This window comes from Drosophila nasuta, chromosome 2L (assembly GCF_023558535.2).
Source record: "Drosophila nasuta strain 15112-1781.00 chromosome 2L, ASM2355853v1, whole genome shotgun sequence".
In the NCBI taxonomy this organism is placed as follows: domain Eukaryota; kingdom Metazoa; phylum Arthropoda; class Insecta; order Diptera; family Drosophilidae; genus Drosophila; species Drosophila nasuta.
Genome location: NC_083455.1, coordinates 24,546,826 through 24,559,350, shown reverse-complemented (window position 1 = coordinate 24,559,350; position 12,525 = coordinate 24,546,826). Strand labels below are relative to the sequence as shown.

At 36.2% G+C, this 12,525-nt stretch overlaps 1 protein-coding gene across 1 annotated transcript in view; it reads left to right on the top strand.

The window, feature by feature from the left end:
- Positions 1 to 12,525, top strand: part of LOC132798465 (semaphorin-1A) — a 215,056-nt gene that overhangs the window by 32,853 nt on the left and 169,678 nt on the right. The window lies entirely within an intron of this gene.

Sequence of the window (12,525 nt, the reverse complement as noted above, 5' to 3'; positions counted from 1 at the left end):
AACTGCCAAAAACTTTAATAGTTTGCTGCAGAATGTAATTTGGCTGGGAGTGAATGAAAGCGCAAGGATACATAGATGACTAACCTTGCTCTATGTAGTATATAAATAGATAGATAGATAGTTGCCAAAGTCAGAACGGAGGCGAAGGTGAAGAACTTGCTGAATAAATGAAGCAATAACTTGTAAAGAAGATACACACACACACACTCACACACATATGACACTACTACTAGTGCACAGTTTCACAGATATCAGGCATCCACACGTTTGGTATCTTAACTATAAATAGCAAAAATTCCTGGAAGACATTATTTGCATAAAAGTGGCGAAGCTTTTTATATACAGTAAGGGATCGAGGGCAGCAGGGATCGAGGGGAGCGAGGGGGAAGGGGGACAGTTGAGAACTGGCTGGCAGCTATTTCTAGTGCCATCCACTCGGTAATTCCTGCTGCTTCAGGCTACGTCATCATCGTCGTCAGTTGCATATGCAAATTTGGCTAAAAAGTTGTGCGACATCCTCACGTCGAGTTGCTGCGACACTCACACACATAAATAAGTCTATATATGTATGTATATATGACTTTGTTTGCAGTTTGGGTTGCAAGATGAAGCAGAAAAGTTGCCGGTAGAAGAAGAAGAAGACGAAGAAGAAAAGAACTAAATTCTAAAAATATCTTTTGCACGCTTCAGAAATTACGTTATTAAATGTGCATTTGGCACACACTAAAAATGTGCACAACATCCACCCACCCGCAAGCCACGCCTACTTTCTGGCAGGCGTTGCATTCTCTTGCAGCTCTCAGCCTGAGCCTTATTTTCATTCTTTTTTTTTGGTTTGAGACAAGTCACATCAGGCGCAAATGTGCTGCTTATAAATGAGCCAACGAAATGGAGTCAAGCGTCTTTTCCTTCGTTTTTTTTGTTGGGTGGTCCCACTCATTGCCCGGGCAGGAAGTAATTCAAATGAATGTGTCACTGCTAAAGAAATGCATAAAGAAAATGCAAGAGATACCAATGAATGCATAACAAGATATTCACATACATACATACCAAGACAACAAACTGCAGACTGCAAATGTCTTCGTGCTTCGGTCTTTCAGGCTCTGACACAATTGCTAATGTGGGCCAGTCAGTTTTTGGCAACAATAGATAAGCCGAAGAAGAAGAAGAAAACGTGCGCCAAAGTAAGGAAACACTTAGGATATGGCCAAAGCGGAGAAAGCTTTTATGGTGAAAGCAATCGCAGCACATTCAAATGATGGCCTCTCAAATATGCCGCACTCAACCGAGAAAACTAGGCTGTTCATAATGTTAGTCAAGAAATACAAGTATTCTAATATTGTAGAAATAATGACAGCGTTAAAATAGGTGGAAGGAATACTTTGATGATAATGATGAAGAATTTTCTGATATTTTGTTTGTGAAAAGTGGTTCATTAGGTGTTGCTAGAGAAGAAATTTTTATAGACTTATATTAAGCTGCAAAAGCATATTATTTTTGGAACTTTAATGCCCAAATTTAACAATTAAAATATGATTATATTTTTGGAATTTTATGTCTGATTCTTAAAGCATAAAATGTGGAAGTTATAACAAAAGATTTCTTCATTTTATTACAATTAAGGCATTGTGTTTATTATGAGTTTGAACTGTGATACTTGAGATCTTATTTATAGATCTTTTCAACCAATCTTTCATATCAAGTTTGATTCTGATATTCTTATGTTCTTTTCCGATATTTCTATATATAAATGTTCAAAGAAAAGTTTTTTTTTAATAATTCATAAATTGTTCGGTTATTTTCGATTGTGATATTTCTACAATTCGAAGCTCTTTATTACTCTTTATAAATTCTTTTGAGAATGTAAAGAAGGGAAAATAGGAAATTTTAATGTAGTACTAGTATAGGGAATATACCAAGTATGACTTTCGGTATATATTATTATTTTTGCCGTATATTATTTGGTATATTTCAAGAATAATACCGCACTCGACTGTAGCTTTCTCACTTGTTTTTGATTATGTTCCGTGATATTTCTCTATATAAACTCTAATATTGAAAAAGATGTTGTTTTATACATGTTATGTTAGTTACTCTTATGTTCATTGGGATATTTCTCTGGATAAACTCAAATTTTCAAAGAGTAGCTCAACAAATTTGTCATTTTTATACTTGCTTATTTGTTAAGCAATATCTTTCTATATAAACTGCAATATTTAAAGAGAAATTGGAAACATTTTGTATAATGATATTTAATACCTTTCTTTGCTATATTTCTCTTTATAAACTTTATTCACTTTCTTCTATATTATGTTAGTCTTCTACTCTAAAGTTTAGCCATAAACGGTGCACTCCCTAAATCACTAAATAACTCGAGTTTAGTACTCATTCGGTATTTCATTGGGACGCGCTTCTAAGTAGAGAAAATACGCTTGTTGATTAGTTGCATTTGGTTGAGTGAAGGTTTCCTTGAGCTGCTTTATCAGAGCCAACTCAAGGTAATCTGTGAGTGTGTGTGTGTGTGTGTGTGTGTGTGCGGACTGCCCCCTGAAAAACCAATTACTTAGCCAACGCCCATTTTGTTGAAAAAAATAAAGAAGAATGTGGAGGAGGGAGAGGCGGGAGAGGAAGAGGAAGTAGGGCGAGGACTTGAGCGCGTGGCATGTGTTAAAGTTCATTTAAAATCCATCAGAGGCGAGTCGTAAAAACCTTCGGGCTTGGTGACAATTTTTTCGCACTCATGCATAACAGGAAAATAAGGTTAATGTGCAAATTATGAATGCGCCGAGTGGCAACAGCAGCAGCAGGACGAGAATAACAGCGAACAACAGAAATGCTGCCAAATGAGCAGAAGAAGAAGAAGAAGAAGGAAAGAAGGTGCCAGGGACACAATACGCTGCTGCTGTTGCAACTGTGAAGACGACGACAAGGACATTTGTGACCAAGTAAAATGAAAGTGCAGCAAGGAGAGATGAGAGTGGGAGGGAATGTGTGTGTGTCCTGGTAATGCATTCATATGCCATTGTTGGCGGCCAGCGCGCAAAAACCAAAACAAAAGCAAGAGCAAAAAAGCTGCCACAGTTGCGACGTTGCGACGTTGCTTGCTTGGCACTTTAAACCGCACACGCATAAAATATTACAACGCTGCGTGGCACGCCCCAGAGTTGCATTTGACAGCCGCAAGTGGTTGTCATTAGGCGAAGCAACAAAACGACCATTTAAATGCACAGCACTTGGCCAAAACAGTCGAGAGGAGCAGCAGTCGAGTAGAGGGAGAGAGGGGAGAGAGACAGAAATACTCTTCCACATCTAGACTCCGAAATTACTTCTATCAAGTGGGCGGTTGAGCGTTGATCGTTTTGTGGCACTTTGGCGCTGCATTTTGCCACCCATCCACATCCACATCCACACACACAAACTTGTTTGGGGGCTACTTCATTTTGGAGACATTGCGCTGCTTATGCTGATTTTCTCCTTTCGCTACGTGCGGAAAATTCAGACAGTTTCGATTAGGGTAATGCCAAGTATTCTTAGCGAAGAAAACTTCGCTGTGCATTAGAGTGCTTGATTGAGTTAACGATGCGACATGCTTCACAAAAATATTGCTGGCCAAGAAAATTACTCGAATTTTGGCATAATGTAATGCCAACTTAATGCAGCTCAAGAAAAAAAGGAGTTCCAATTGAATAAGAAATTTGGGGAGGTATAAGAGATAGATTTATGAATTTTTGAGCTTTATTTGTAGACTATAGTTGTATTAGTTTTTTTTAAGACTAATGTTGGAAAAGACATCAGTTTTTATAGGTAAATGAATGAGGAGTCTTGTTAAATTTCTTAAGCCCAATACCGAAAAAGATCTTTCAGCTTAAATAACAACTGAACAAGATCTATCAGTTCTCATAGCTAAAATGAAGAAATAGAATATTTGCGCAGTCTTTCTTAATGCGAAATGCCGAAAAAGAACTGCCAGTTTTAATATATAAAATTCAGAAATAAAATACTAATATTGTTCGCGCAGGTTTCTAATATTTTTCGAAGTGTAATACAAATCAAGATCTGTCAATTTGTATATCTAAGATTACTAAATATAACAGTTACATTATTCGAACAAGTTTCTTAAGTCTAATGCTAAACAAGAAATATTACATTTAATAGCTAAAATGAATAAACGGAATAGTTCTATTATTTGAACAGAATTGTCAAACTTTTGAGATCGTTCTGAAAGTTTTTATATATCAAATTCAGAAACAAATTCGTACTCCTATTCGAAACCAAATACTGAACCAGATCTTTTAGATTTCATATTTCAAATTAATAAATTTCAAAGCTCTATTACTAGAATTAACGTCTATTGCATTCTTAAACATAAACCCAAACAAGATTTGTCAATTTTGATGAGCTAAAGTTGAAATTTGCTTTGTGGATCTCTTGCAATTTAAATTGCTTTTTATTTTCGACAAGCAAAAGCGACTTACAAAATGTCATCACTATATATACATTAATATATCAAGTACACGTTGATATAGCACTATAGTTGAGTGTGCGGCACACACTCGAGTTGTATTTTCATAAGTCCAACGAAATTCCGCTGCCGCCAAAGGAATTATGAATTCACAATTTTCTCAAGATGCCATTCCATAACGGTCTCAACTGTGCCTACTTAATATAATTTGAATAAAAGTAATATGCAAATGGGCAGAGCAAAAGAAAGAGAGTGGGAGAGAGGAAAGAAGAGGGTGGAGAAGAGGAAACAACGGAGCCAAGAAATCCAATGTCAGACGTAATATTTTTAGTTGTCGCATTTCCGTCGACTACCAAAAATGCATATGCAAATTCACGGAAGGAAGAAGGCATGATATACTACTATATGTAGAAAGAGAGGGAGAGAATGGGGGAAGGAAGCTACATATAAGTACAAGTATCTGAAACTGTGTGCCACACATAAGACGCATGTGAAGGGAAATTATGTGAGGCGCGTGTCAAGTGCCGTCGACAACGACAACGACGTCGACGACGACGACAAAAGTTCCACAATCTTCAGTTCAGAGCTTCGGCAAACGCGCACAACTGCAATTACATTGTGAATTAAATTGTAATGAGGCGCATGCGGCGAAATATGAAAATGAGTAGCAGCAACACACACACACACGTAGCGGAGGAAAATGGGAACTTGGAATAGCTCCACAGAAAATGGCAATTAACAGTTATGTTTGCTGTTCCGACACGTTGCAGACAGTTTTAATGATGGCGTCGCCGCGTCGCAAAACTATTTTTAGACAACTCTTCGATGGAAACGTTGGAAAAAAAATAATAAGTAAAGAACATTCAGCAGAAACAGCTTCAGAATCATTGGAACTATATTCTCTCTGTGGCCATGGCCAACTTAACTGGCTGGCTGGCAGGCAGGAAGCGATTGTCGCAATGAACTCGGGCTGTCCAAAGTCAAAGTACAGTGTGGCCTCCCTTTGGGGGTCTGACCAACGTTTTGCTCGCTTAATTGGCTGCAACGGAAGTTCACGTAATTTCAAGTCGCCCTCTTCTCCCTTCTCCCTCGCCACCTCCACCTTGCTCAATTTCAAGTTAAATTGCGCGGAAGATCATCGATACACGATGCACGCACACTGCCCATATTATATAGTCTAGTCAGTGTCATTGCCTGTTGAATTATGCGTGATAGTTTTTTTTACTTTTTAGATATACTTAGATTAGAGAGAAGCAGGTGGAAGTAGGTGAAAGAAGTACCGAAGTGGAAAAGACAGCTGAACTGTGAGCAGTGGTAGAAAGAAGAACTTGAAGTGTGCAGTAGAGATGCGGAAACACTGATAAACAGTTCAGTTAGTTGCTGTTATATTAAAAGTAAAAGAAATAAAACAAGTCGAGTGTGCTTTCTACCCATTTTCAAAAATAAGCGAAATAAAGCGGTAATGTTTTTAAAATATACCAAGTTAATATACTAAAATATGTCAAAGTATATATTTGGTATATTGATATACTATTATATTTTAAATATACCATATAGTACAAAATATATCGCTACCCATTTCGAAAAACTAACAAAACAGTACGATGTTGTTCTAAAAATATACCAAATTAATATATTAAAATATACCAAAGTATATAATTGATATATCAATATACAACTACATTTCAAATACACTGAAAACTTTATTTGGTATATCAATATAATACCATATTTCAAATATACCGAAGATTATATTTGGTATATCGAAATACTATTTCATTTCAAATATACTAAAGTGTATATATGGTATATCGGCATACTATTACATTTCAAACATACCAAAGTATATATTTGGTATAATGATTGGTATATCGATATACTATAACACTTCAAATATACCATAAAGTACAGAATATACCACATTTTTAACCAAAATGATTTCTTGAATAACTTTTACTATTTTCATCTGTTCGCAATCAAGTTTTTAGGGTTCATAAAGAATGTTGTTATTATGTGGGTACACTTTCAATACCCTTTCCCACAAATGACATGCAGTTAAATAGCGTTAAAGCCCGCATAAATTCGCACTCACTTTGAAAGCACTTTTTCGTAGAGTATTTTGTGTTTAAAATACTTGTAGAATTTGAAGCATTTGGCATGTAATTTGAGCTGGGAATTCCAAATCGCTGCAATGTGCTTTAAATAAATCCAAAGGCGCACCCTATCAATTACCAGACACAGCAATTTTACAGACCAGTCGTCGTCGTAGTTGTCGTTGGGCACAGCAGGGAAGGACATCAGAGTAAGGGTAAAGGATAAGGGAAAGGGAAAGGGAAGAGTATACTTGGCTTGCTTGGGATTTCGCACTCGTGGTGCAATTGGAGCATTTCATGGATTAAACGGCTTTCTTAATTGAGTGCTCATTTTCCGGTTAGGAAGTTTTTATGCCGAGAAAATAAATTACACACATGAGTGCAATTTGGTAGACTCCCGTTCTCGTCCTCGAGCAAAAGGACATTCCATGCAGCAGGCGGCGACATGATGTGTGTGTGTGTGTAAGTGAGGGAGAAAAAGGAGCAGCAGGCGCTGGAGCATTAACCTGGGTCAACTGAACAATCAGCTCATAATAGCGTTAATCAAAAAGTTGCAACTGCAATGTTGCTGATGCAGCAGCAGCAACAGCAGCAACATCGGTTGCAACAGCAACAGCAGCAGCAGCGTCCTGGCAACCTGCCGCATTGCCTGCTAGATTGAACGTTTAACGATGACGCCAAAAGATGCACACTGACGTCGAGTTCAATGGCTCTGCCAGCAGTCAAGCAACGAGGCAACGAGGCAACGGGCAACGGCTCGTGCCCCATGGTCACCAGGGAAATTAGTAATACGACAAGTGCAGCAGAGTTTCAACTTCCTCTCCTTCCTCTCCTGCTCTTGCTTCTGCTCTGGACCCTTTTCGACAAATGAGTTGCATGTCGCCATCGTCCACACTCACACACAAACACACACACACTGCGCACATTTTACTTATTCTCTTTGTTCTGGTTCGACGACGACGTCTCCAGCTTTTTGTCTCTATAAATTTTGCCACTGATCGTCCTGGCTTGGCGCCTGGCCAGTAATTGAAATGGCGTAACGACAAAAATTGAAGCGAATTTCCTTCCATTTTTACACTTTTCTCTCTCTCTCTCTCTTTACGTCTCTGCTTTGTTCTAATGAAAAAGTTAAAGACCTTCATAGAACAAAAAAAAAAAAAAAAAAAACGTTGTGTGCGCTATGGCAAAGTTTTTGCGCTCACAAGTAAAAAGTTAATATTGATAAATTGATTAAAAGTTTAATAATTGTACATTTTGTTTTTGGCCTTTCACGTGCGCGCCTCAGCACTCTGTTGCTGATTAGTTTCCCCCCTCCAAAGCAAGAGGAGTCAGTCTATCATCAAAACTTATTGTCTCGCCACGCAAAAGTTTGTTTTAGCTCGCCAAATTAAAAATTAATTGCCAGTGTGCAACTCATGCCTGGTGTTCCAATTTTTTTCCTTACTTCCCTTACTTCCCTCTCCATTACTTTTTGACTTTGTAATTGTTACTATGGATCGATTGACAATATGTGCAGCTGGTTAGCAGCGTTGTTATCGATGACTGCAATTAAACAAAGTTGTTTGCATTTTAGTGTGGACTCCAAACGAGGTTGCCACTGACAAGTCGGTATTTAAGTTGAATCGATGGGGAATATTAAATATGCTATTGTTTGTAAAATACATACAACAAATTCAAAGATTGTGGAGTCTAAATGAAAGCGATGATAAAATATTCAATGGTTTGTAAAAGCTACAATAAATTGAAAAATGTGGAATCTTTAATTACACTTTTCAATGAATCTATCTTTATCTATCTTTACATTTATCTACATTTATTTATCATAATGCATTCAACATTTGCATTCTCTACAACTATTTCAGAATATATTCAGCATTATCATTCATTGCTTTATAAATTTCTTGCATTTACATTTGTTGAAGTCTTCACAACTTTTCAATTCAATAACAATTTACAAATCTATTGAATATGCATATTCTATTCAATCATTTTTCTTTTCTTGAAATCATTTGTTTGCTTTTTGAATCTTTGTTACTTTACTTTGGCAGTTATTTAAATATTTTCTCTCATATATATTATTTTAAAGCAATATTACTATTCAGAATTGGTTGCCAATTTATTCCATATCAATATTATATTCTATATTCATTATTACATATAAACTTTAAAGTGCTTAAAGCTAATATTAATTCTAATTAATTTCTAGTGATATTTAATTCCATCCTTCAACCGTTTACTTATTCCATTGAATAATAATTTGAATTAATTAATCTTTTTTGGAAATCATTGTTTTACTCTTTGATATTACTTCATTATTTCTTTAATACATAATATTTTCCCTAATCTCTATCCTCAATCTCATTATTCCTTTTATTAATTTGCTTAGTTGTCGCTTAGTTACTTGCATTGAAAGTTGATTTCTTTTATTCCCATCGAAGTGATTGAGGAATTGTTTGAGGAATACTTAATTGATTGCACTTTAATATCATTTAATGTATCTCAGTGTGTGTGTGCGATTGAAATGCCTTTTGAATTGTAAACAGACTAGAGAGACAATTTTGAAGTGTTAAAGTGACTGTTATTGCGATGTTTCTGGTGTGTTTTGAGTGAGATGCGCTTGAGTGCCATTAAGCATTGAAATGTAATTATGCATGTCATTCGTACATCAACTTCGACATTCCTTGGCTTCCACTCTCTGGGCACTCTTTTTATTACTTACACTTGCGCCTGGCATTGCTCATTAAAAATGAAGTCACGCCGAAGGAATATTTACTTGAGATGTGCCATGTGAAGACGACGACGACACTGCGAACAACTCGCATACAAATCACAATAGTGAAGAACTTTTGGCTCCAACTTTGCAAAACAAAAGTGCAAAAAAAAAATAGAGAGAGCGCGATGTGTTGGCAAATAGTTTTCGAGAGGGCAAAATCAGCATGACAATTATAATGATAATGAGGAGTGGTAAAGGAATGTTTTCGGGTGGCAATTTCTTCTTCTTCTTCTTATTCTTGTGTGAAGTTGATGAAAATGTCATTAAATGACAGCAAGGAATTCAACGCGAGACCTACAACACAATCTGCAGTTGTCCTTAGCCTGAACTTTGGCAATGTCATCATCTGTTGGGCTTCGTTTTTCCTTCACTCTCTCGTTCAAAGTTCCACTATTCATTCAGCGTTGGCAGCTACATTGAATGCAATTAAAAAAGTTTAACTCGACGCTGCTTTTTGGAGAGGTTGCAACTTTCTTTCGTAGTGGGTTAAGTGGTTACTTGCAACGTGGCATGTTTGCTCTCTTTTTTCAAAATATATTTATATAAAGGTTGGGGCAAATGTTCTAATTAAATTAATTAACAGGAAAATGAGTTGCTTAACTGTTGTCGCTGTTGTCGCCATCAATGCTGGTTTGATGTTGCTGCTGCAGGTGAAAGATTTGCATGAGTCTGTTGCACACACAAGCTGCATGCAACAAGCTCGTATTGCCAACAGGCAAATCCTGCTTCCATTATGCTAGCTTTCTCCTGCTCTAGCTGTTGCATTTCTGTCTCTTTTGATGTTGTCTATAAGGATGAGTGTATGCACAATTAATTGGCAGTGCTGAAGTCTTATTATCATGCAATTAGCTATAAGCCATGTACAATCCGATTAAAGTATATCATAGCAGACGCTTTTAATAACATATTTACCAAAAAGGTTTCCTAATATTTTGGAAAACTAATTGATTGATTGACTTAGTAAAGTATTAAGAAAATAACTCTTACAATAAATAAGTATTAAGCTTAGCTTTTCTATTGATTGATAATCTTTATTTAGAAATCTACATTTCTAGATAAATTATCTCAAACAATATAAGAAGTTTGTATTTAAATTTATAATTATTTTTTATATTCCTAATTTATTATTTCAAGTGTAAAACTGTGTACTTTTGTAGCTATTAATTCTAGTCTTTCGAAAAGTCTGAAACTTTACCTTTTCATTTATAATAAAGTTCTCTAAATTAATTTAATTTGCTTTTGATATTTTAATTCAATTAATGGTTTATAGTATACATTTTTCTTATAAATTTTAATGCCAGCTTTTCTACTGCATTCCAATCCATTCGAAAAAATCAAAGTTTTTTCTATTAGAGAACTCATAAAACAATTGGGGGATAAGATTGGAAGCTATATGTGGCATATGTTTCATGTGTAGCAAACTAGACTGCTGCATTTTGGTGTCGTAAATTTTGTGGTATCGACATTGTGGCATCTGATACCGAGCTGAAATAGCAACGATGCCTTCGTCATTTGTAATGCGCCCTAACAAATTGAGCGATATAAATTCCATGAAGTAAAACACCACAACAACAACAACAGCAACAACGAAGAGGAACAGCATTATACACACATTTGGTCATCTATTTTATTGGTTGCTCAATTGAGCCCATTAATATGTCTATGTGTGTGTGTGTTTGTGTTGTGGTCAGCTTAAACTAAAGTTAATAACAGGCAACGCTTTCAATTGCCGTGGACTGAGGCCCACGCTTGCTGCTGCTTTTTATTGCTTTGCCGCATATCGTTGACACCGACTCTTCTCACTTTGGCCTAGAGTTAGCCCAGTTAACAGTGACGCACAGTGAGGCAAAGTTCTTGGAGGAGTAAACTAGAGGAAACTTTTTTTATATCCACTATTCATAGGGTAGAAGAGTATTATTTTCAATGTAGTACTGAATTAATATACCAAAAATATAATTTGGTATATTTGTAGTGTTTTTTGGTATAATAATTTAGTATATCTCAAAAAATGTAGTACTTCACAAATATACCAAAAATGTAATTCGGTATATTTGTAGTATTTTTTGGTATAATAATTTAGTATATCTCAAAATAATACTCGAATGTAGCTTTCTTGTTTGAACGTACTACTATATAAATATACCAAATATATAATTTGGTATATTTTTAGTATTTCTGCGGTATATTAATTTGGTATGTTTTAATTTGGTATGTATCAATATACCATTCACAGACTTTGGTATATTTTTAGTATTTCTGCGGTATATCAATTCGATATATTTTACAATTAATACCACAATGTTTTACTTTTATTCACAATGAGTACCGGGTATCTCACAGTCGAGCTTGGGGCAGCTAGTTGAAGTTCGCTCTGCTGCCACTTCACTCCTGCCACTCTTCGTCCACACAGTGACACATTAAAATAATAAACACTTGGCGACAGCAATAACATTTTTAATGTTGACTGACCATAAAACATAAATCAAGCTTTGTCTTAGTCGCTGTTTTGGTTACTTTGCCTCCAGGCGCTGCTGTTGTTGTTATGTGCCACACGCTGTTGTGGCAGCCACGCTAATGATCTGCACCATTGGCGCCCACGTCACACCAAGCCAAAGACATCGTCATCCACTTCCTTCACTGACTCTGACTCTCTCTCTCTCTCTCTCTCTCTCTCTCTCTCTCTCTGACTCAGTCGCTGCGCCTCCTTGTGGCATCAATTGTTGTCGATGCCTTTTCAACGTTGGCCTAATCCAATGCTATTGTGTTGCCACTCTCTATGATTGTTGAGCTTCGGTTTATTGCCAGCATACCAATGATGGACATTAGGCGATACTTTTTTGTTGCTGCGGTTGTCGTTTTTGTTGTTGTTGATGATCTGCAGCTCGTTTGCGATTCGCATTTTCAATTGTAGCGAACCAAGTGCTGATTGCAAACGGGGTGTGACTCAGAAATTGTGTAGGGTATAAAAGTTGGTAGTAATGTATGAAGTAACTTATTGCTAAAAGAGATAATAGTCACAAAACAATATTGGGTGACATTCCCAATTAAGAAAAATTACAGTTTCTTTAAGAAATTTTGAAAGACTGGCTTAGCAATGGATTTATTTCTTGGTTTCATAAGCAAGATTTTGATAATAATGCTATGAAGTACCCTAAATGTTTACGGTTAATTGAACCATATCTAATCTTAATATAAAT